Raw genomic sequence first — 22,580 nt, forward strand, 5'->3', positions numbered from 1 at the left:
CTAGCTCTCCCCAAGGTGGTGTGCAGGGCGTTGCCCTACCCTCGGCATACACGGAGTGACTGACTGGGAAGGGCTGCCGGCCTGGATGCCGCTGAGCAGGCCAGGGGAGCCTCCCGGTATTCAGTGGTCTTGCACGGAATCGGGTGCAAACCGGAGGGCCCTGGGTGTCTTGAACGGCGCACTAGCAAGAAGAGAAAGCAGAACCGCGACCAAGGCCTCTTGGAAAGTGCTGCATGCCTCCGCTTCAGCAGGGCAATAACGCGACTTTCCTCGAGGCAGGGGCTGACGTTCGGTCTCCAGGTAGGTCTAGAGCAGAGCGGCATGAGCTCCCAACCAGGCCCTGGACGCACCGTGTTTTACGAGAGAGCACTCATTTTCTTCCCAGAGCCATGCCTACCGTGACGAGAGGCCCGTCCGAGAGGGTGTCTCTGCGTGTAACTCAAGGCCCGACGGAGGGAACTTTCAAACTGTGCCCTCAGGCCCGCACTTCAAGCCCGACAGGCGGGAAACGTCACCCGGGGCTTCAACAAGGCACAAACCACACAAGGTACACAACGGGCCCTTCCCTGGATCAGCGTGTTTACGCAGGGTGTTCTGAGTGGAGCAAGCGGCCTCAACCAAGGCAGGCTCCCTTTAGGCATGTAAGCGTCTGCCTCTTCCAAACGACCGATGTGTTGCCTGAAGAACTCTGCTTTAGCTGCCGCTGCAATGCAAGCTGACTTTCTCCGTGAGTAGAGCGACTTTCCAACCGAGGTGCCAGAAGGCGTTCTAAGCAGACTATTGCCTCAGTGCAGCTGAGAGAAGGTCAAAGGCGAAAACTTCCAGGGCACGGTGGACCGGCTGGAAACGCGTTCCTGATGCTGTTGGAGTGCCGAGGCATCGTAGCCGTCCCCTTTAAAAGCGCTGCTTGTAGCCCTTCCCTCGGCATACACAGTAGTCCCCTCTCTGAAGGGCCTAGGGGCCTGGGTGTGGCACAGCATGCTCACAGGGGCAGGGGCTTTTCGCAGGGAAAAGGGTGCACACCCAAAGCGCCTAGGCGTCCGGAGAAGGGCAGCACCGTTCAAATAAAGCACCAGAGTGACTAAGACCTCCAAGAGCTTGCTGTATGCTCCGTTCCTGCAGGGCGACTCAAAGCCTTTCTCGAGGCATGCCCTCTCGTGGACGTTCCCTGTAGTCCTACAGCCTGACAGGAGGAGCTCCCAGCACGGCTCCGGAAGCCCCCTGAGAATTGAGAGAAAAATTCCTTCTCTTCCCCGAGCCCCGCCTCCCACGCCCTGAGGCCCGTCAGAAACGGGGTTATTCGCCTAGCTCCAAAGCAGCATGAATGGAGCTTTCAAGATGGGAATTCAAGGCTTCTGCCCTCCGGCCCCCACTTCCAGGGAACACGTAGTCCACTCCCTTGGGATTTCTAGTAAGTGCACAGGGACCCTAGCCACGCGCTCGCTCCTGCCCTGAATCCCCTTTTCCTCAGAGGGTGCTCTGCATGTAGCCAACTCCCTCATCCAGGGAACCCTCTAGGTCGGCTCCATGGGGCCTTAGCCTCTACCAATGGCCTGCAGGGTAAGAGGAAGCACCGGACTTCCGTGGCAGCGGGAACGCAAGCCGACTTTCTCCTGCAGGTGTGGTGCCCTCGGCTAAGGGTTCCTGGAAGGGCTGCCAAGCAGATGGTTTCCCTAAGTGCAGCTCAGACAAGGGCAATGAGGCAGAGTTCCTTGACAAGTGGCACGTGAGAGAACAGTTTCCCTGGAGCTGTTGCCGTGCCGAGGAAATCTAGCTCTCCCCAAGGTGGTGTGCAGGGCGTTGCCCTACCCTCGGCATACACGGAGTGACTGACTGGGAAGGGCTGCCGGCCTGGATGCCGCTGAGCAGGCCAGGGGAGCCTCCCGGTATTCAGTGGTCTTGCACGGAATCGGGTGCAAACCGGAGGGCCCTGGGTGTCTTGAACGGCGCACTAGCAAGAAGAGAAAGCAGAACCGCGACCAAGGCCTCTTGGAAAGTGCTGCATGCCTCCGCTTCAGCAGGGCAATAACGCGACTTTCCTCGAGGCAGGGGCTGACGTTCGGTCTCCAGGTAGGTCTAGAGCAGAGCGGCATGAGCTCCCAACCAGGCCCTGGACGCACCGTGTTTTACGAGAGAGCACTCATTTTCTTCCCAGAGCCATGCCTACCGTGACGAGAGGCCCGTCCGAGAGGGTGACTCTGCGTGTAATTCAAGGCCCGACGGAGGGAACTTTCAAACTGTGCCCTCAGGCCCGCACTTCAAGCCCGACAGGCGGGAAACGTCACCTGGGGCTTCAACAAGGCACAAACCACACAAGGTACACAACGGGCCCTTCCCTGGATCAGCGTGTTTACGCAGGGTGTTCTGAGTGGAGCAAGCGGCCTCAACCAAGGCAGGCTCCCTTTAGGCATGTAAGCGTCTGCCTCTTCCAAACGACCGATGTGTTGCCTGAAGAACTCTGCTTTAGCTGCCGCTGCAATGCAAGCTGACTTTCTCCGTGAGTAGAGCGACTTTCCAACCGAGGTGCCAGAAGGCGTTCTAAGCAGACTATTGCCTCAGTGCAGCTGAGAGAAGGTCAAAGGCGAAAACTTCCAGGGCACGGTGGACCGGCTGGAAACGCGTTCCTGATGCTGTTGGAGTGCCGAGGCATCGTAGCCGTCCCCTTTAAAAGCGCTGCTTGTAGCCCTTCCCTCGGCATACACAGTAGTCCCCTCTCTGAAGGGCCTAGGGGCCTGGGTGTGGCACAGCATGCTCACAGGGGCAGGGGCTTTTCGCAGGGAAAAGGGTGCACACCCAAAGCGCCTAGGCGTCCGGAGAAGGGCAGCACCGTTCAAATAAAGCACCAGAGTGACTAAGACCTCCAAGAGCTTGCTGTATGCTCCGTTCCTGCAGGGCGACTCAAAGCCTTTCTCGAGGCATGCCCTCTCGTGGACGTTCCCTGTAGTCCTACAGCCTGACAGGAGGAGCTCCCAGCACGGCTCCGGAAGCCCCCTGAGAATTGAGAGAAAAATTCCTTCTCTTCCCCGAGCCCCGCCTCCCACGCCCTGAGGCCCGTCAGAAACGGGGTTATTCGCCTAGCTCCAAAGCAGCATGAATGGAGCTTTCAAGATGGGAATTCAAGGCTTCTGCCCTCCGGCCCCCACTTCCAGGGAACACGTAGTCCACTCCCTTGGGATTTCTAGTAAGTGCACAGGGACCCTAGCCACGCGCTCGCTCCTGCCCTGAATCCCCTTTTCCTCACAGGGTGCTCTGCATGTAGCCAACTCCCTCATCCAGGGAACCCTCTAGGTCGGCTCCATGGGGCCTTAGCCTCTACCAATGGCCTGCAGGGTAAGAGGAAGCACCGGACTTCCGTGGCAGCGGGAACGCAAGCCGACTTTCTCCTGCAGGTGTGGTGCCCTCGGCTAAGGGTTCCTGGAAGGGCTGCCAAGCAGGTGGTTTCCCTAAGTGCAGCTCAGACAAGGGCAATGAGGCAGAGTTCCTTGACAAGTGGCACGTGAGAGAACAGTTTCCCTGGAGCTGTTGCCGTGCCGAGGAAATCTAGCTCTCCCCAAGGTGGTGTGCAGGGCGTTGCCCTACCCTCGGCATACACGGAGTGACTGACTGGGAAGGGCTGCCGGCCTGGATGCCGCTGAGCAGGCCAGGGGAGCCTCCCGGTATTCAGTGGTCTTGCACGGAATCGGGTGCAAACCGGAGGGCCCTGGGTGTCTTGAACGGCGCACTAGCAAGAAGAGAAAGCAGAACCGCGACCAAGGCCTCTTGGAAAGTGCTGCATGCCTCCGCTTCAGCAGGGCAATAACGCGACTTTCCTCGAGGCAGGGGCTGACGTTCGGTCTCCAGGTAGGTCTAGAGCAGAGCGGCATGAGCTCCCAACCAGGCCCTGGACGCACCGTGTTTTACGAGAGAGCACTCATTTTCTTCCCAGAGCCATGCCTACCGTGACGAGAGGCCCGTCCGAGAGGGTGTCTCTGCGTGTAACTCAAGGCCCGACGGAGGGAACTTTCAAACTCTGCCCTCAGGCCCGCACTTCAAGCCCGACAGGCGGGAAACGTCACCCGGGGCTTCAACAAGGCACAAACCACACAAGGTACACAACGGGCCCTTCCCTGGATCAGCGTGTTTACGCAGGGTGTTCTGAGTGGAGCAAGCGGCCTCAACCAAGGCAGGCTCCCTTTAGGCATGTAAGCGTCTGCCTCTTCCAAACGACCGATGTGTTGCCTGAAGAACTCTGCTTTAGCTGCCGCTGCAATGCAAGCTGACTTTCTCCGTGAGTAGAGCGACTTTCCAACCGAGGTGCCAGAAGGCGTTCTAAGCAGACTATTGCCTCAGTGCAGCTGAGAGAAGGTCAAAGGCGAAAACTTCCAGGGCACGGTGGACCGGCTGGAAACGCGTTCCTGATGCTGTTGGAGTGCCGAGGCATCGTAGCCGTGCCCTTTAAAAGCGCTGCTTGTAGCCCTTCCCTCGGCATACACAGTAGTCCCCTCTCTGAAGGGCCTAGGGGCCTGGGTGTGGCACAGCATGCTCACAGGGGCAGGGGCTTTTCGCAGGGAAAAGGGTGCACACCCAAAGCGCCTAGGCGTCCGGAGAAGGGCAGCACCGTTCAAATAAAGCACCAGAGTGACTAAGACCTCCAAGAGCTTGCTGTATGCTCCGTTCCTGCAGGGCGACTCAAAGCCTTTCTCGAGGCATGCCCTCTCCTGGACGTTCCCTGTAGTCCTACAGCCTGACAGGAGGAGCTCCCAGCACGGCTCCGGAAGCCCCCTGAGAATTGAGAGAAAAATTCCTTCTCTTCCCCGAGCCCCGCCTCCCACGCCCTGAGGCCCGTCAGAAACGGGGTTATTCGCCTAGCTCCAAAGCAGCATGAATGGAGCTTTCAAGATGGGAATTCAAGGCTTCTGCCCTCCGGCCCCCACTTCCAGGGAACACGTAGTCCACTCCCTTGGGATTTCTAGTAAGTGCACAGGGACCCTAGCCACGCGCTCGCTCCTGCCCTGAATCCCCTTTTCCTCACAGGGTGCTCTGCATGTAGCCAACTCCCTCATCCAGGGAACCCTCTAGGTCGGCTCCATGGGGCCTTAGCCTCTACCAATGGCCTGCAGGGTAAGAGGAAGCACCGGACTTCCGTGGCAGCGGGAACGCAAGCCGACTTTCTCCTGCAGGTGTGGTGCCCTCGGCTAAGGGTTCCTGGAAGGGCTGCCAAGCAGATGGTTTCCCTAAGTGCAGCTCAGACAAGGGCAATGAGGCAGAGTTCCTTGACAAGTGGCACGTGAGAGAACAGTTTCCCTGGAGCTGTTGCCGTGCCGAGGAAATCTAGCTCTCCCCAAGGTGGTGTGCAGGGCGTTGCCCTACCCTCGGCATACACGGAGTGACTGACTGGGAAGGGCCGCCGGCCTGGATGCCGCTGAGCAGGCCAGGGGAGCCTCCCGGTATTCAGTGGTCTTGCACGGAATCGGGTGCAAACCGGAGGGCCCTGGGTGTCTTGAACGGCGCACTAGCAAGAAGAGAAAGCAGAACCGCGACCAAGGCCTCTTGGAAAGTGCTGCATGCCTCCGCTTCAGCAGGGCAATAACGAGACTTTCCTCGAGGCAGGGGCTGACGTTCGGTCTCCAGGTAGGTCTAGAGCAGAGCGGCATGAGCTCCCAACCAGGCCCTGGACGCACCGTGTTTTACGAGAGAGCACTCATTTTCTTCCCAGAGCCATGCCTACCGTGACGAGAGGCCCGTCCGAGAGGGTGTCTCTGCGTGTAACTCAAGGCCCGACGGAGGGAACTTTCAAACTGTGCCCTCAGGCCCGCACTTCAAGCCCGACAGGCGGGAAACGTCACCCGGGGCTTCAACAAGGCACAAACCACACAAGGTACACAACGGGCCCTTCCCTGGATCAGCGTGTTTACGCAGGGTGTTCTGAGTGGAGCAAGCGGCCTCAACCAAGGCAGGCTCCCTTTAGGCATGTAAGCGTCTGCCTCTTCCAAACGACCGATGTGTTGCCTGAAGAACTCTGCTTTAGCTGCCGCTGCAATGCAAGCTGACTTTCTCCGTGAGTAGAGCGACTTTCCAACCGAGGTGCCAGAAGGCGTTCTAAGCAGACTATTGCCTCAGTGCAGCTGAGAGAAGGTCAAAGGCGAAAACTTCCAGGGCACGGTGGACCGGCTGGAAACGCGTTCCTGATGCTGTTGGAGTGCCGAGGCATCGTAGCCGTCCCCTTTAAAAGCGCTGCTTGTAGCCCTTCCCTCGGCATACACAGTAGTCCCCTCTCTGAAGGGCCTAGGGGCCTGGGTGTGGCACAGCATGCTCACAGGGGCAGGGGCTTTTCGCAGGGAAAAGGGTGCACACCCAAAGCGCCTAGGCGTCCGGAGAAGGGCAGCACCGTTCAAATAAAGCACCAGAGTGACTAAGACCTCCAAGAGCTTGCTGTATGCTCCGTTCCTGCAGGGCGACTCAAAGCCTTTCTCGAGGCATGCCCTCTCGTGGACGTTCCCTGTAGTCCTACAGCCTGACAGGAGGAGCTCCCAGCACGGCTCCGGAAGCCCCCTGAGAATTGAGAGAAAAATTCCTTCTCTTCCCCGAGCCCCGCCTCCCACGCCCTGAGGCCCGTCAGAAACGGGGTTATTCGCCTAGCTCCAAAGCAGCATGAATGGAGCTTTCAAGATGGGAATTCAAGGCTTCTGCCCTCCGGCCCCCACTTCCAGGGAACACGTAGTCCACTCCCTTGGGATTTCTAGTAAGTGCACAGGGACCCTAGCCACGCGCTCGCTCCTGCCCTGAATCCCCTTTTCCTCAGAGGGTGCTCTGCATGTAGCCAACTCCCTCATCCAGGGAACCCTCTAGGTCGGCTCCATGGGGCCTTAGCCTCTACCAATGGCCTGCAGGGTAAGAGGAAGCACCGGACTTCCGTGGCAGCGGGAACGCAAGCCGACTTTCTCCTGCAGGTGTGGTGCCCTCGGCTAAGGGTTCCTGGAAGGGCTGCCAAGCAGATGGTTTCCCTAAGTGCAGCTCAGACAAGGGCAATGAGGCAGAGTTCCTTGACAAGTGGCACGTGAGAGAACAGTTTCCCTGGAGCTGTTGCCGTGCCGAGGAAATCTAGCTCTCCCCAAGGTGGTGTGCAGGGCGTTGCCCTACCCTCGGCATACACGGAGTGACTGACTGGGAAGGGCTGCCGGCCTGGATGCCGCTGAGCAGGCCAGGGGAGCCTCCCGGTATTCAGTGGTCTTGCACGGAATCGGGTGCAAACCGGAGGGCCCTGGGTGTCTTGAACGGCGCACTAGCAAGAAGAGAAAGCAGAACCGCGACCAAGGCCTCTTGGAAAGTGCTGCATGCCTCCGCTTCAGCAGGGCAATAACGCGACTTTCCTCGAGGCAGGGGCTGACGTTCGGTCTCCAGGTAGGTCTAGAGCAGAGCGGCATGAGCTCCCAACCAGGCCCTGGACTCACCGTGTTTTACGAGAGAGCACTCATTTTCTTCCCAGAGCCATGCCTACCGTGACGAGAGGCCCGTCCGAGAGGGTGACTCTGCGTGTAATTCAAGGCCCGATGGAGGGAACTTTCAAACTGTGCCCTCAGGCCCGCACTTCAAGCCCGACAGGCGGGAAACGTCACCCGGGGCTTCAACAAGGCACAAACCACACAAGGTACACAACGGGCCCTTCCCTGGATCAGCGTGTTTACGCAGGGTGTTCTGAGTGGAGCAAGCGGCCTCAACCAAGGCAGGCTCCCTTTAGGCATGTAAGCGTCTGCCTCTTCCAAACGACCGATGTGTTGCCTGAAGAACTCTGCTTTAGCTGCCGCTGCAATGCAAGCTGACTTTCTCCGTGAGTAGAGCGACTTTCCAACCGAGGTGCCAGAAGGCGTTCTAAGCAGACTATTGCCTCAGTGCAGCTGAGAGAAGGTCAAAGGCGAAAACTTCCAGGGCACGGTGGACCGGCTGGAAATGCGTTCCTGATGCTGTTGGAGTGCCGAGGCATCGTAGCCGTCCCCTTTAAAAGCGCTGCTTGTAGCCCTTCCCTCGGCATACACAGTAGTCCCCTCTCTGAAGGGCCTAGGGGCCTGGGTGTGGCACAGCATACTCACAGGGGCAGGGGCTTTTCGCAGGGAAAAGGGTGCACACCCAAAGCGCCTAGGCGTCCGGAGAAGGGCAGCACCGTTCAAATAAAGCACCAGAGTGACTAAGACCTCCAAGAGCTTGCTGTATGCTCCGTTCCTGCAGGGCGACTCAAAGCCTTTCTCGAGGCATGCCCTCTCGTGGACGTTCCCTGTAGTCCTACAGCCTGACAGGAGGAGCTCCCAGCACGGCTCCGGAAGCCCCCTGAGAATTGAGAGAAAAATTCCTTCTCTTCCCCGAGCCCCGCCTCCCACGCCCGGAGGCCCGTCAGAAACGGGGTTATTCGCCTAGCTCCAAAGCAGCATGAATGGAGCTTTCAAGATGGGAATTCAAGGCTTCTGCCCTCCGGCCCCCACTTCCAGGGAACACGTAGTCCACTCCCTTGGGATTTCTAGTAAGTGCACAGGGACCCTAGCCACGCGCTCGCTCCTGCCCTGAATCCCCTTTTCCTCACAGGGTGCTCTGCATGTAGCCAACTCCCTCATCCAGGGAACCCTCTAGGTCGGCTCCATGGGGCCTTAGCCTCTACCAATGGCCTGCAGGGTAAGAGGAAGCACCGGACTTCCGTGGCAGCGGGAACGCAAGCCGACTTTCTCCTGCAGGTGTGGTGCCCTCGGCTAAGGGTTCCTGGAAGGGCTGCCAAGCAGATGGTTTCCCTAAGTGCAGCTCAGACAAGGGCAATGAGGCAGAGTTCCTTGACAAGTGGCACGTGAGAGAACAGTTTCCCTGGAGCTGTTGCCGTGCCGAGGAAATCTAGCTCTCCCCAAGGTGGTGTGCAGGGCGTTGCCCTACCCTCGGCATACACGGAGTGACTGACTGGGAAGGGCTGCCGGCCTGGATGCCGCTGAGCAGGCCAGGGGAGCCTCCCGGTATTCAGTGGTCTTGCACGGAATCGGGTGCAAACCGGAGGGCCCTGGGTGTCTTGAACGGCGCACTAGCAAGAAGAGAAAGCAGAACCGCGACCAAGGCCTCTTGGAAAGTGCTGCATGCCTCCGCTTCAGCAGGGCAATAACGCGACTTTCCTCGAGGCAGGGGCTGACGTTCGGTCTCCAGGTAGGTCTAGAGCAGAGCGGCATGAGCTCCCAACCAGGCCCTGGACGCACCGTGTTTTACGAGAGAGCACTCATTTTCTTCCCAGAGCCATGCCTACCGTGACGAGAGGCCCGTCCGAGAGGGTGTCTCTGCGTGTAACTCAAGGCCCGACGGAGGGAACTTTCAAACTGTGCCCTCAGGCCCGCACTTCAAGCCCGACAGGCGGGAAACGTCACCCGGGGCTTCAACAAGGCACAAACCACACAAGGTACACAACGGGCCCTTCCCTGGATCAGCGTGTTTACGCAGGGTGTTCTGAGTGGAGCAAGCGGCCTCAACCAAGGCAGGCTCCCTTTAGGCATGTAAGCGTCTGCCTCTTCCAAACGACCGATGTGTTGCCTGAAGAACTCTGCTTTAGCTGCCGCTGCAATGCAAGCTGACTTTCTCCGTGAGTAGAGCGACTTTCCAACCGAGGTGCCAGAAGGCGTTCTAAGCAGACTATTTCCTCAGTGCAGCTGAGAGAAGGTCAAAGGCGAAAACTTCCAGGGCACGGTGGACCGGCTGGAAACGCGTTCCTGATGCTGTTGGAGTGCCGAGGCATCGTAGCCGTCCCCTTTAAAAGCGCTGCTTGTAGCCCTTCCCTCGGCATACACAGTAGTCCCCTCTCTGAAGGGCCTAGGGGCCTGGGTGTGGCACAGCATACTCACAGGGGCAGGGGCTTTTCGCAGGGAAAAGGGTGCACACCCAAAGCGCCTAGGCGTCCGGAGAAGGGCAGCACCGTTCAAATAAAGCACCAGAGTGACTAAGACCTCCAAGAGCTTGCTGTATGCTCCGTTCCTGCAGGGCGACTCAAAGCCTTTCTCGAGGCATGCCCTCTCGTGGACGTTCCCTGTAGTCCTACAGCCTGACAGGAGGAGCTCCCAGCACGGCTCCGGAAGCCCCCTGAGAATTGAGAGAAAAATTCCTTCTCTTCCCCGAGCCCCACCTCCCACGCCCTGAGGCCCGTCAGAAACGGGGTTATTCGCCTAGCTCCAAAGCAGCATGAATGGAGCTTTCAAGATGGGAATTCAAGGCTTCTGCCCTCCGGCCCCCACTTCCAGGGAACACGTAGTCCACTCCCTTGGGATTTCTAGTAAGTGCACAGGGACCCTAGCCACGCGCTCGCTCCTGCCCTGAATCCCCTTTTCCTCACAGGGTGCTCTGCATGTAGCCAACTCCCTCATCCAGGGAACCCTCTAGGTCGGCTCCATGGGGCCTTAGCCTCTACCAATGGCCTGCAGGGTAAGAGGAAGCACCGGACTTCCGTGGCAGCGGGAACGCAAGCCGACTTTCTCCTGCAGGTGTGGTGCCCTCGGCTAAGGGTTCCTGGAAGGGCTGCCAAGCAGGTGGTTTCCCTAAGTGCAGCTCAGACAAGGGCAATGAGGCAGAGTTCCTTGACAAGTGGCACGTGAGAGAACAGTTTCCCTGGAGCTGTTGCCGTGCCGAGGAAATCTAGCTCTCCCCAAGGTGGTGTGCAGGGCGTTGCCCTACCCTCGGCATACACGGAGTGACTGACTGGGAAGGGCTGCCGGCCTGGATGCCGCTGAGCAGGCCAGGGGAGCCTCCCGGTATTCAGTGGTCTTGCACGGAATCGGGTGCAAACCGGAGGGCCCTGGGTGTCTTGAACGGCGCACTAGCAAGAAGAGAAAGCAGAACCGCGACCAAGGCCTCTTGGAAAGTGCTGCATGCCTCCGCTTCAGCAGGGCAATAACGCGACTTTCCTCGAGGCAGGGGCTGACGTTCGGTCTCCAGGTAGGTCTAGAGCAGAGCGGCATGAGCTCCCAACCAGGCCCTGGACGCACCGTGTTTTACGAGAGAGCACTCATTTTCTTCCCAGAGCCATGCCTACCGTGACGAGAGGCCCGTCCGAGAGGGTGTCTCTGCGTGTAACTCAAGGCCCGACGGAGGGAACTTTCAAACTGTGCCCTCAGGCCCGCACTTCAAGCCCGACAGGCGGGAAACGTCACCCGGGGCTTCAACAAGGCACAAACCACACAAGGTACACAACGGGCCCTTCCCTGGATCAGCGTGTTTACGCAGGGTGTTCTGAGTGGAGCAAGCGGCCTCAACCAAGGCAGGCTCCCTTTAGGCATGTAAGCGTCTGCCTCTTCCAAACGACCGATGTGTTGCCTGAAGAACTCTGCTTTAGCTGCCGCTGCAATGCAAGCTGACTTTCTCCGTGAGTAGAGCGACTTTCCAACCGAGGTGCCAGAAGGCGTTCTAAGCAGACTATTGCCTCAGTGCAGCTGAGAGAAGGTCAAAGGCGAAAACTTCCAGGGCACGGTGGACCGGCTGGAAACGCGTTCCTGATGCTGTTGGAGTGCCGAGGCATCGTAGCCGTCCCCTTTAAAAGCACTGCTTGTAGCCCTTCCCTCGGCATACACAGTAGTCCCCTCTCTGAAGGGCCTAGGGGCCTGGGTGTGGCACAGCATGCTCACAGGGGCAGGGGCTTTTCGCAGGGAAAAGGGTGCACACCCAAAGCGCCTAGGCGTCCGGAGAAGGGCAGCACCGTTCAAATAAAGCACCAGAGCACTATTTTCCCCCTGGAGAGCAGAAGGCCTGTGGTGTCAAATTTCCCTGAGACAGTGCTCTTCTCTGTCTGCTCTTCACAGCTAGAGTGCCTTCACGGAGAACAGAGTGTCCTTGGAGAAACAGAGAGTGTCCTGTGCATTCCATGCAGCACCCCAGATCACCCACTGCAAAAGGGAAATCTAAACCTCTCTCCACGGTTCAAAGGAACGATCGGATGGCCCAGTCACACATCGAGGCGTTCAGCGGTTTTTCCACTGCCTTCTGGAGAAGTACTGCTGAATCTCTAGTACGCTTTTCCTATGGCACCCACGTCCTCACTGTGTCCCAGGGAACCACACTGTGTACAGGATCACTCTTCCTGGCTGACTGAGCAGCACCATGCTACCTAAGGGCTCCGGATCACCTCTTTGAAAGCAGAGTGAAAGGCAACCCTCTGCTTTTTCTCCAGAGAGCTCGATGGCCAAAACATTCAAAGAATCCAGGTACACAGCACTAGCTGGTCTTTTGTAGGTGACATGTCAGGGGCTCTCAGGGCAGAGCGTGAGCTGCAAAGAAAACACACTTCCCTAAGAGTCCGTTCCGGGTGCACTTACTTGGCGGACCTCTCTCTATGCCACGCACAAACTAGAGAGGCCCTGCAGTTGTCTAAATGTAGATAGATGCCACTGAACACTACTACGCTTAGAGAAGCTGCGAGGACACGTCGCAACCTCCCCAAAGCCTTATGTCCCATAGACCAGCCACACGTTGCACATCACAACTCCCTTGGGTTCAAACTTCATCCGTCAAGTGGCCAGAGTGCCCCCTCTGTCTCTTTTGGCTCGCTGGAAACTGAACGTAATCGGGCAGTTTGGAACGTTCAGATTGGCCATGTTTGTGCATGGTAGCACGTCCCAGCTGTAAGGAGGACCGCTGCAGCCTCCACGCCGCCTGAAATAGAGTGCTGCTGTCAGTCTCACGTCCTGGAATGCCCTACGTAGGAAAAGGGCGTTTCCCTGAGGGTAATACGGTGCTTCCAGTTCCTGGAGCTGTTGCCGTGCCGAGGAAATCTAGCTCTCCCCAAGGTGGTGTGCAGGGCGTTGCCCTACCCTCGGCATACACGGAGTGACTGACTGGGAAGGGCTGCCGGCCTGGATGCCGCTGAGCAGGCCAGGGGAGCCTCCCGGTATTCAGTGGTCTTGCACGGAATCGGGTGCAAACCGGAGGGCCCTGGGTGTCTTGAACGGCGCACTAGCAAGAAGAGAAAGCAGAACCGCGACCAAGGCCTCTTGGAAAGTGCTGCATGCCTCCGCTTCAGCAGGGCAATAACGCGACTTTCCTCGAGGCAGGGGCTGACGTTCGGTCTCCAGGTAGGTCTAGAGCAGAGCGGCATGAGCTCCCAACCAGGCCCTGGACGCACCGTGTTTTACGAGAGAGCACTCATTTTCTTCCCAGAGCCATGCCTACCGTGACGAGAGGCCCGTCCGAGAGGGTGTCTCTGCGTGTAACTCAAGGCCCGACGGAGGGAACTTTCAAACTGTGCCCTCAGGCCCGCACTTCAAGCCCGACAGGCGGGAAACGTCACCTGGGGCTTCAACAAGGCACAAACCACACAAGGTACACAACGGGCCCTTCCCTGGATCAGCGTGTTTACGCAGGGTGTTCTGAGTGGAGCAAGCGGCCTCAACCAAGGCAGGCTCCCTTTAGGCATGTAAGCGTCTGCCTCTTCCAAACGACCGATGTGTTGCCTGAAGAACTCTGCTTTAGCTGCCGCTGCAATGCAAGCTGACTTTCTCCGTGAGTAGAGCGACTTTCCAACCGAGGTGCCAGAAGGCGTTCTAAGCAGACTATTGCCTCAGTGCAGCTGAGAGAAGGTCAAAGGCGAAAACTTCCAGGGCACGGTGGACCGGCTGGAAACGCGTTCCTGATGCTGTTGGAGTGCCGAGGCATCGTAGCCGTCCCCTTTAAAAGCGCTGCTTGTAGCCCTTCCCTCGGCATACACAGTAGTCCCCTCTCTGAAGGGCCTAGGGGCCTGGGTGTGGCACAGCATGCTCACAGGGGAAGGGGCTTTTCGCAGGGAAAAGGGTGCACACCCAAAGCGCCTAGGCGTCCGGAGAAGGGCAGCACCGTTCAAATAAAGCACCAGAGCACTATTTTCCCCCTGGAGAGCAGAAGGCCTGTGGTGTCAAATTTCCCTGAGACAGTGCTCTTCTCTGTCTGCTCTTCACAGCTAGAGTGCCTTCACGGAGAACAGAGTGTCCTTGGAGAAACAGAGAGTGTCCTGTGCATTCCATGCAGCACCCCAGATCACCCACTGCAAAAGGGAAATCTAAACCTCTCTCCACGGTTCAAAGGAACGATCGGATGGCCCAGTCACACATCGAGGCGTTCAGCGGTTTTTCCACTGCCTTCTGGAGAAGTACTGCTGAATCTCTAGTACGCTTTTCCTATGGCACCCACGTCCTCACTGTGTCCCAGGGAACCACACTGTGTACAGGATCACTCTTCCTGGCTGACTGAGCAGCACCATGCTACCTAAGGGCTCCGGATCACCTCTTTGAAAGCAGAGTGAAAGGCAACCCTCTGCTTTTTCTCCAGAGAGCTCGATGGCCAAAACATTCAAAGAATCCAGGTACACAGCACTAGCTGGTCTTTTGTAGGTGACATGTCAGGGGCTCTCAGGGCAGAGCGTGAGCTGCAAAGAAAACACACTTCCCTAAGAGTCCGTTCCGGGTGCACTTACTTGGCGGACCTCTCTCTATGCCACGCACAAACTAGAGAGGCCCTGCAGTTGTCTAAATGTAGATAGATGCCACTGAACACTACTACGCTTAGAGAAGCTGCGAGGACACGTCGCAACCTCCCCAAAGCCTTATGTCCCATAGACCAGCCACACGTTGCACATCACAACTCCCTTGGGTTCAAACTTCATCCGTCAAGTGGCCAGAGTGCCCCCTCTGTCTCTTTTGGCTCGCTGGAAACTGAACGTAATCGGGCAGTTTGGAACGTTCAGATTGGCCATGTTTGTGCATGGTAGCACGTCCCAGCTGTAAGGAGGACCGCTGCAGCCTCCACGCCGCCTGAAATAGAGTGCTGCTGTCAGTCTCACGTCCTGGAATGCCCTACGTAGGAAAAGGGCGTTTCCCTGAGGGTAATACGGTGCTTCCAGTTCCTGGAGCTGTTGCCGTGCCGAGGAAATCTAGCTCTCCCCAAGGTGGTGTGCAGGGCGTTGCCCTACCCTCGGCATACACGGAGTGACTGACTGGGAAGGGCTGCCGGCCTGGATGCCGCTGAGCAGGCCAGGGGAGCCTCCCGGTATTCAGTGGTCTTGCACGGAATCGGGTGCAAACCGGAGGGCCCTGGGTGTCTTGAACGGCGCACTAGCAAGAAGAGAAAGCAGAACCGCGACCAAGGCCTCTTGGAAAGTGCTGCATGCCTCCGCTTCAGCAGGGCAATAACGCGACTTTCCTCGAGGCAGGGGCTGACGTTCGGTCTCCAGGTAGGTCTAGAGCAGAGCGGCATGAGCTCCCAACCAGGCCCTGGACGCACCGTGTTTTACGAGAGAGCACTCATTTTCTTCCCAGAGCCATGCCTACCGTGACGAGAGGCCCGTCCGAGAGGGTGTCTCTGCGTGTAACTCAAGGCCCGACGGAGGGAACTTTCAAACTGTGCCCTCAGGCCCGCACTTCAAGCCCGACAGGCGGGAAACGTCACCTGGGGCTTCAACAAGGCACAAACCACACAAGGTACACAACGGGCCCTTCCCTGGATCAGCGTGTTTACGCAGGGTGTTCTGAGTGGAGCAAGCGGCCTCAACCAAGGCAGGCTCTCTTTAGGCATGTAAGCGTCTGCCTCTTCCAAACGACCGATGTGTTGCCTGAAGAACTCTGCTTTAGCTGCCGCTGCAATGCAAGCTGACTTTCTCCGTGAGTAGAGCGACTTTCCAACCGAGGTGCCAGAAGGCGTTCTAAGCAGACTATTGCCTCAGTGCAGCTGAGAGAAGGTCAAAGGCGAAAACTTCCAGGGCACGGTGGACCGGCTGGAAACGCGTTCCTGATGCTGTTGGAGTGCCGAGGCATCGTAGCCGTCCCCTTTAAAAGCGCTGCTTGTAGCCCTTCCCTCGGCATACACAGTAGTCCCCTCTCTGAAGGGCCTAGGGGCCTGGGTGTGGCACAGCATGCTCACAGGGGCAGGGGCTTTTCGCAGGGAAAAGGGTGCACACCCAAAGCGCCTAGGCGTCCGGAGAAGGGCAGCACCGTTCAAATAAAGCACCAGAGTGACTAAGACCTCCAAGAGCTTGCTGTATGCTCCGTTCCTGCAGGGCGACTCAAAGCCTTTCTCGAGGCATGCCCTCTCGTGGACGTTCCCTGTAGTCCTACAGCCTGACAGGAGGAGCTCCCAGCACGGCTCCGGAAGCCCCCTGAGAATTGAGAGAAAAATTCCTTCTCTTCCCCGAGCCCCACCTCCCACGCCCTGAGGCCCGTCAGAAACGGGGTTATTCGCCTAGCTCCAAAGCAGCATGAATGGAGCTTTCAAGATGGGAATTCAAGGCTTCTGCCCTCCGGCCCCCACTTCCAGGGAACACGTAGTCCACTCCCTTGGGATTTCTAGTAAGTGCACAGGGACCCTAGCCACGCGCTCGCTCCTGCCCTGAATTCCCTTTTCCTCACAGGGTGCTCTGCATGTAGCCAACTCCCTCATCCAGGGAACCCTCTAGGTCGGCTCCATGGGGCCTTAGCCTCTACCAATGGCCTGCAGGGTAAGAGGAAGCACCGGACTTCCGTGGCAGCGGGAACGCAAGCCGACTTTCTCCTGCAGGTGTGGTGCCCTCGGCTAAGGGTTCCTGGAAGGGCTGCCAAGCAGATGGTTTCCCTAAGTGCAGCTCAGACAAGGGCAATGAGGCAGAGTTCCTTGACAAGTGGCACGTGAGAGAACAGTTTCCCTGGAGCTGTTGCCGTGCCGAGGAAATCTAGCTCTCCCCAGGGTGGTGTGCAGGGCGTTGCCCTACCCTCGGCATACACGGAGTGACTGACTGGGAAGGGCTGCCGGCCTGGATGCCGCTGAGCAGGCCAGGGGAGCCTCCCGGTATTCAGTGGTCTTGCACGGAATCGGGTGCAAACCGGAGGGCCCTGGGTGTCTTGAACGGCGCACTAGCAAGAAGAGAAAGCAGAACCGCGACCAAGGCCTCTTGGAAAGTGCTGCATGCCTCCGCTTCAGCAGGGCAATAACGCGACTTTCCTCGAGGCAGGGGCTGACGTTCGGTCTCCAGGTAGGTCTAGAGCAGAGCGGCATGAGCTCCCAACCAGGCCCTGGACGCACCGTGTTTTACGAGAGAGCAGTCATTTTCTTCCCAGAGCCATGCCTACCGTGACGAGAGGCCCGTCCGAGAGGGTGTCTCTGCGTGTAACTCAAGGCCCGACGGAGGGAACTTTCAAACTGTGCCCTCAGGCCCGCACTTCAAGCCCGACAGGCGGGAAACGTCACCCGGGGCTTCAACAAGGCACAAACCACACAAGGTACACAACGGGCCCTTCCCTGGATCAGCGTGTTTACGCAGGGTGTTCTGAGTGGAGCAAGCGGCCTCAACCAAGGCAGGCTCCCTTTAGGCATGTAAGCGTCTGCCTCTTCCAAACGACCGATGTGTTGCCTGAAGAACTCTGCTTTAGCTGCCGCTGCAATGCAAGCTGACTTTCTCCGTGAGTAGAGCGACTTTCCAACCGAGGTGCCAGAAGGCGTTCTAAGCAGACTATTGCCTCAGTGCAGCTGAGAGAAGGTCAAAGGCGAAAACTTCCAGGGCACGGTGGACCGGCTGGAAACGCGTTCCTGATGCTGTTGGAGTGCCGAGGCATCGTAGCCGTCCCCTTTAAAAGCGCTGCTTGTAGCCCTTCCCTCGGCATACACAGTAGTCCCCTCTCTGAAGGGCCTAGGGGCCTGGGTGTGGCACAGCATGCTCACAGGGGCAGGGGCTTTTCGCAGGGAAAAGGGTGCACACCCAAAGCGCCTAGGCGTCCGGAGAAGGGCAGCACCGTTCAAATAAAGCACCAGAGCACTATTTTCCCCCTGGAGAGCAGAAGGCCTGTGGTGTCAAATTTCCCTGAGACAGTGCTCTTCTCTGTCTGCTCTTCACAGCTAGAGTGCCTTCACGGAGAACAGAGTGTCCTTGGAGAAACAGAGAGTGTCCTGTGCATTCCATGCAGCACCCCAGATCACCCACTGCAAAAGGGAAATCTAAACCTCTCTCCACGGTTCAAAGGAACGATCGGATGGCCCAGTCACACATCGAGGCGTTCAGCGGTTTTTCCACTGCCTTCTGGAGAAGTACTGCTGAATCTCTAGTACGCTTTTCCTATGGCACCCACGTCCTCACTGTGTCCCAGGGAACCACACTGTGTACAGGATCACTCTTCCTGGCTGACTGAGCAGCACCATGCTACCTAAGGGCTCCGGATCACCTCTTTGAAAGCAGAGTGAAAGGCAACCCTCTGCTTTTTCTCCAGAGAGCTCGATGGCCAAAACATTCAAAGAATCCAGGTACACAGCACTAGCTGGTCTTTTGTAGGTGACATGTCAGGGGCTCTCAGGGCAGAGCGTGAGCTGCAAAGAAAACACACTTCCCTAAGAGTCCGTTCCGGGTGCACTTACTTGGCGGACCTCTCTCTATGCCACGCACAAACTAGACAGGCCCTGCAGTTGTCTAAATGTAGATAGATGCCACTGAACACTACTACGCTTAGAGAAGCTGCGAGGACACGTCGCAACCTCCCCAAAGCCTTATGTCCCATAGACCAGCCACACGTTGCACATCACAACTCCCTTGGGTTCAAACTTCATCCGTCAAGTGGCCAGAGTGCCCCCTCTGTCTCTTTTGGCTCGCTGGAAACTGAACGTAATCGGGCAGTTTGGAACGTTCAGATTGGCCATGTTTGTGCATGGTAGCACGTCCCAGCTGTAAGGAGGACCGCTGCAGCCTCCACGCCGCCTGAAATAGAGTGCTGCTGTCAGTCTCACGTCCTGGAATGCCCTACGTAGGAAAAGGGCGTTTCCCTGAGGGTAATACGGTGCTTCCAGTTCCTGGAGCTGTTGCCGTGCCGAGGAAATCTAGCTCTCCCCAAGGTGGTGTGCAGGGCGTTGCCCTACCCTCAGCATACACGGAGTGACTGACTGGGAAGGGCTGCCGGCCTGGATGCCGCTGAGCAGGCCAGGGGAGCCTCCCGGTATTCAGTGGTCTTGCACGGAATCGGGTGCAAACCGGAGGGCCCTGGGTGTCTTGAACGGCGCACTAGCAAGAAGAGAAAGCAGAACCGCGACCAAGGCCTCTTGGAAAGTGCTGCATGCCTCCGCTTCAGCAGGGCAATAACGCGACTTTCCTCGAGGCAGGGGCTGACGTTCGGTCTCCAGGTAGGTCTAGAGCAGAGCGGCATGAGCTCCCAACCAGGCCCTGGACGCACCGTGTTTTACGAGAGAGCACTCATTTTCTTCCCAGAGCCATGCCTACCGTGACGAGAGGCCCGTCCGAGAGGGTGTCTCTGCGTGTAACTCAAGGCCCGACGGAGGGAACTTTCAAACTGTGCCCTCAGGCCCGCACTTCAAGCCCGACAGGCGGGAAACGTCACCCGGGGCTTCAACAAGGCACAAACCACACAAGGTACACAACGGGCCCTTCCCTGGATCAGCGTGTTTACGCAGGGTGTTCTGAGTGGAGCAAGCGGCCTCAACCAAGGCAGGCTCCCTTTAGGCATGTAAGCGTCTGCCTCTTCCAAACGACCGATGTGTTGCCTGAAGAACTCTGCTTTAGCTGCCGCTGCAATGCAAGCTGACTTTCTCCGTGAGTAGAGCGACTTTCCAACCGAGGTGCCAGAAGGCGTTCTAAGCAGACTATTGCCTCAGTGCAGCTGAGAGAAGGTCAAAGGCGAAAACTTCCAGGGCACGGTGGACCGGCTGGAAACGCGTTCCTGATGCTGTTGGAGTGCCGAGGCATCGTAGCCGTCCCCTTTAAAAGCGCTGCTTGTAGCCCTTCCCTCGGCATACACAGTAGTCCCCTCTCTGAAGGGCCTAGGGGCCTGGGTGTGGCACAGCATGCTCACAGGGGAAGGGGCTTTTCGCAGGGAAAAGGGTGCACACCCAAAGCGCCTAGGCGTCCGGAGAAGGGCAGCACCGTTCAAATAAAGCACCAGAGTGACTAAGACCTCCAAGAGCTTGCTGTATGCTCCGTTCCTGCAGGGCGACTCAAAGCCTTTCTCGAGGCATGCCCTCTCGTGGACGTTCCCTGTAGTCCTACAGCCTGACAGGAGGAGCTCCCAGCACGGCTCCGGAAGCCCCCTGAGAATTGAGAGAAAAATTCCTTCTCTTCCCCGAGCCCCACCTCCCACGCCCGGAGGCCCGTCAGAAACGGGGTTATTCGCCTAGCTCCAAAGCAGCATGAATGGAGCTTTCAAGATGGGAATTCAAGGCTTCTGCCCTCCGGCCCCCACTTCCAGGGAACACGTAGTCCACTCCCTTGGGATTTCTAGTAAGTGCACAGGGACCCTAGCCACGCGCTCGCTCCTGCCCTGAATCCCCTTTTCCTCACAGGGTGCTCTGCATGTAGCCAACTCCCTCATCCAGGGAACCCTCTAGGTCGGCTCCATGGGGCCTTAGCCTCTACCAATGGCCTGCAGGGTAAGAGGAAGCACCGGACTTCCGTGGCAGCGGGAATGCAAGCCGACTTTCTCCTGCAGGTGTGGTGCCCTCGGCTAAGGGTTCCTGGAAGGGCTGCCAAGCAGATGGTTTCCCTAAGTGCAGCTCAGACAAGGGCAATGAGGCAGAGTTCCTTGACAAGTGGCACGTGAGAGAACAGTTTCCCTGGAGCTGTTGCCGTGCCGAGGAAATCTAGCTCTCCCCAAGGTGGTGTGCAGGGCGTTGCCCTACCCTCGGCATACACGGAGTGACTGACTGGGAAGGGCTGCCGGCCTGGATGCCGCTGAGCAGGCCAGGGGAGCCTCCCGGTATTCAGTGGTCTTGCACGGAATCGGGTGCAAACCGGAGGGCCCTGGGTGTCTTGAACGGCGCACTAGCAAGAAGAGAAAGCAGAACCGCGACCAAGGCCTCTTGGAAAGTGCTGCATGCCTCCGCTTCAGCAGGGCAATAACGCGACTTTCCTCGAGGCAGGGGCTGACGTTCGGTCTCCAGGTAGGTCTAGAGCAGAGCGGCATGAGCTCCCAACCAGGCCCTGGACGCACCGTGTTTTACGAGAGAGCACTCATTTTCTTCCCAGAGCCATGCCTACCGTGACGAGAGGCCCGTCCGAGAGGGTGTCTCTGCGTGTAACTCAAGGCCCGACGGAGGGAACTTTCAAACTGTGCCCTCAGGCCCGCACTTCAAGCCCGACAGGCGGGAAACGTCACCCGGGGCTTCAACAAGGCACAAACCACACAAGGTACACAACGGGCCCTTCCCTGGATCAGCGTGTTTACGCAGGGTGTTCTGAGTGGAGCAAGCGGCCTCAACCAAGGCAGGCTCCCTTTAGGCATGTAAGCGTCTGCCTCTTCCAAACGACCGATGTGTTGCCTGAAGAACTCTGCTTTAGCTGCCGCTGCAATGCAAGCTGACTTTCTCCGTGAGTAGAGCGACTTTCCAACCGAGGTGCCAGAAGGCGTTCTAAGCAGACTATTGCCTCAGTGCAGCTGAGAGAAGGTCAAAGGCGAAAACTTCCAGGGCACGGTGGACCGGCTGGAAACGCGTTCCTGATGCTGTTGGAGTGCCGAGGCATCGTAGCCGTCCCCTTTAAAAGCGCTGCTTGTAGCCCTTCCCTCGGCATACACAGTAGTCCCCTCTCTGAAGGGCCTAGGGGCCTGGGTGTGGCACAGCATGCTCACAGGGGCAGGGGCTTTTCGCAGGGAAAAGGGTGCACACCCAAAGCGCCTAGGCGTCCGGAGAAGGGCAGCACCGTTCAAATAAAGCACCAGAGCACTATTTTCCCCCTGGAGAGCAGAAGGCCTGTGGTGTCAAATTTCCCTGAGACAGTGCTCTTCTCTGTCTGCTCTTCACAGCTAGAGTGCCTTCACGGAGAACAGAGTGTCCTTGGAGAAACAGAGAGTGTCCTGTGCATTCCATGCAGCACCCCAGATCACCCACTGCAAAAGGGAAATCTAAACCTCTCTCCACGGTTCAAAGGAACGATCGGATGGCCCAGTCACACATCGAGGCGTTCAGCGGTTTTTCCACTGCCTTCTGGAGAAGTACTGCTGAATCTCTAGTACGCTTTTCCTATGGCACCCACGTCCTCACTGTGTCCCAGGGAACCACACTGTGTACAGGATCACTCTTCCTGGCTGACTGAGCAGCACCATGCTACCTAAGGGCTCCGGATCACCTCTTTGAAAGCAGAGTGAAAGGCAACCCTCTGCTTTTTCTCCAGAGAGCTCGATGGCCAAAACATTCAAAGAATCCAGGTACACAGCACTAGCTGGTCTTTTGTAGGTGACATGTCAGGGGCTCTCAGGGCAGAGCGTGAGCTGCAAAGAAAACACACTTCCCTAAGAGTCCGTTCCGGGTGCACTTACTTGGCGGACCTCTCTCTATGCCACGCACAAACTAGAGAGGCCCTGCAGTTGTCTAAATGTAGATAGATGCCACTGAACACTACTACGCTTAGAGAAGCTGCGAGGACACGTCGCAACCTCCCCAAAGCCTTATGTCCCATAGACCAGCCACACGTTGCACATCACAACTCCCTTGGGTTCAAACTTCATCCGTCAAGTGGCCAGAGTGCCCCCTCTGTCTCTTTTGGCTCGCTGGAAACTGAACGTAATCGGGCAGTTTGGAACGTTCAGATTGGCCATGTTTGTGCATGGTAGCACGTCCCAGCTGTAAGGAGGACCGCTGCAGCCTCCACGCCGCCTGAAATAGAGTGCTGCTGTCAG

The sequence above is a fragment of the Mesoplodon densirostris genome, chromosome 14 (genome assembly GCF_025265405.1).
Source record: "Mesoplodon densirostris isolate mMesDen1 chromosome 14, mMesDen1 primary haplotype, whole genome shotgun sequence".
Lineage (NCBI taxonomy): Eukaryota > Metazoa > Chordata > Mammalia > Artiodactyla > Ziphiidae > Mesoplodon > Mesoplodon densirostris.